The 2657-nt window shown below is 34.4% G+C and overlaps 1 long non-coding RNA gene across 1 annotated transcript; it reads right to left on the bottom strand.

Annotated features, from left to right (window-relative positions):
* Positions 1-542: 542 nt before the first annotated feature.
* Positions 543-2078, bottom strand: LOC140693934 (uncharacterized). Its single transcript, XR_012069653.1, has 2 exons — positions 1815-2078; positions 543-869 (listed from the first exon to the last, which is right to left on the bottom strand). It is a non-coding gene; the product is annotated as an uncharacterized lncRNA (long non-coding RNA).
* Between the last annotated feature and the right edge of the window lie 579 nt (positions 2079-2657).

Raw genomic sequence — 2657 nt, 5'->3', positions numbered from 1 at the left:
CATATAGTGCCACCCTGAGGACTTTAGCTTGTATTTGGTTGGAACATAAATGTAACATAAAGTATTGACTAGAAGATATAGTGTAGACACTTGAGGGCAGGAAATGAAAGCACCAATTGGAATGCTTTGAGAACAGCACAAAGAACACCATAGATAAAATTGCTCCTTAAATTCTACCACATGATGAATGTGCCATCTGGGACTATATCATGTGACCTTTATGATTCCAGGGATGACATAATCAAGACCAGGATCCCTGGGCCATTTCCGGCATTGATCTCCTGTTCCAACATATCCTAACTTATCACTTTTGATACTTTCCAGGATGAACCAGAAACCACTTAGTACTTTTCCCTCTCTCCATGTTTTAGTCTTTTCCCAAATTCTTCCATTTTTCTCTTCTTCCTTACAAGAAATTATTTAAATTTACTCCCATATTCTTCCATCAAATGATCATATCAATCAAATATCTCTTTTTTTCTTTAAATGGTAACTTAATCTCCCATTTAACACTTAAGTCTACTTAAAAAATATAAGGAAAATACAGGTGCACATCTATGTTTATTGTTCAAATAAGAATATTGCAGATATTTGTCGACATTTAACAACATCAATTTTAATCTTTGTTATCCTGCATAATCTGGTAGTCCTCTGGTAGATCAGTTGTAATTAGGATGACGTTCATAAGCTGAAGATGGCTGATGATTTGGCCTTGAAAGAGAAGTAGCTGATGTATTGGCTAGCTCTGGCACTGGAATCCGTGGGTTTCTACCTGGTTGAAGTTTAGAAAAACGACCTTCACTGGCAGATATTTTGTGATATCCATTTGGAAAAGTAGGAGGTTCCTCCATCAGTCCAAAATAATTGCACTGTATGGGAGATAAGATGCTGTACTGAGAAGTAGAAGTTTTAGTTGTAATGAAGTTCACAACACGGCCATTTGCTTCATTGTAGCTGCTTTGAGAGTGCCCGTGGATAATGGTCAACTGATTTAAAATAGCACGTTGATCCATTACAATTTGTTCTGGATGTCTAAATGACATTGATCATAGAGGAGAAAAATCACCTCTGATCAGGGTATTCGTATCACCATTTATGTGGCTAGTAGAGGGCTTTCTTATTAGAAGCATGTTTAAATTTGCAGAAGGTAAAAATGCACTTTATCCTCTATTGTCAGCCACAAAATCTGAACTATGAGTGTCCCCATGCTTTAAGTGCTTCTTTTTGAAATCTTCAGCCAATGAAGCCACCAGAGAGGCATTTTTAATCCCAACTATTCCTTTTATTCTCACTGAAATCAGGGGACTGCCTAGTTTAAAATTTGGATTATGATAGAACTGCTGCTACAACCAAAGGAGAAAGATTTTAGTAATATTTTAAACCGAAATACAAGGCTACAATAAGCCTAACCTATAAAACCTCAGAATTCACGTTTACTATGCAAAGATATTATCATCAAAATATGAACATTGCTGACAATATTTTGAAGTTTCTTATTTGGAAAATACCATTTAAATAGTATAGTCATCAAATTTATGAAGTTAGCATTTGCAGTAACGGTGAATGCCATTTTTTAAAAGCAGTTTTAATAACTTTATTTAAATTTGTGGTAAGATTCATAGTTGTAAGCAAATTTCCCATAATCTTGACTACATAAGACACTGTCCTCATTTTTTTGAAAAATAAAGTATTTTAGTTTTAATAGTTTTGTACAGTTTTCAAAATCTAGTTTTACATATATATTACCATAGATTGATGTACAAAATAAAATTTTATATATAAGTTACTAAGTGGTAACTAAAATTTCTTAATACCTTGCTTAAAACAGAGACTTCTTTTTCTTCTGCCTGAAAGTCAGCTAGAGAAGCAGATCTTCGAAAATTCTGCTGCACTTTACTAAATCCATAAAGGTTTAGCTGTCTAACTAAACTTTTCATACTTCCAGGTTCAAATATTCTGAAAGGAGACTTTCTTTCCAAATTTTCCTTCATAAAGACATCTTCATCCATCACTATGGAAGTTCCATTATCATCCCAACAGATGGATTTAAATTGGTCATTCCCAACCATTTTCCAGAGTTTTCTTGGATATGTCAGAGAACGAAAATCATTATCTTCATCTGGTTCAGAGACACAATGTTTGCAACATGGCCTTTTTATCAGGGATTCTTCAGACAAATCCTTAAAAACATTTTCCTCAATCATAGACCTCAAGTCCAAGTCCCCAGAGAATGTTTGATCACACAATAGAGATCTACTGTACATTCCTGAAGAAGTTGGTCCATATTTAGGAGACACAACTTGAATTTCTGTAGAAACATGTGCCATCTCAAATAACATTTTCTACAACTATATTTCTAATCTGCATAATTTTGTGCACTGCAGCTTCAAATGCTGTTTTGGCGGGCCAGCACAGATAAACTGTGAGGCCATCACAATGGTTCTCAATTTGAGAAGCTGTGACATCACATTCGACTGGTCTCCTAGCAACTCAAGTGTAACATTCAGCCAGTGTTTACTTCTCATTCATCCAGTTAAAATGAAGCATATATGATGCTTAATTTTATACGGTGATCTGCAAATATTATCCCCACAAAATCTATTTAAATAATTTAATTTTGGTGTCTAAGAAATAAAACCAATCTCCATCCTTTTGTA

The sequence above is a fragment of the Vicugna pacos genome, unplaced genomic scaffold, assembly GCF_048564905.1.
Source record: "Vicugna pacos unplaced genomic scaffold, VicPac4 scaffold_20, whole genome shotgun sequence".
NCBI lineage: Eukaryota > Metazoa > Chordata > Mammalia > Artiodactyla > Camelidae > Vicugna > Vicugna pacos.
Note: the sequence above shows the minus strand (reverse complement) of the source record. Positions and strands in the feature narration are given on the sequence as shown.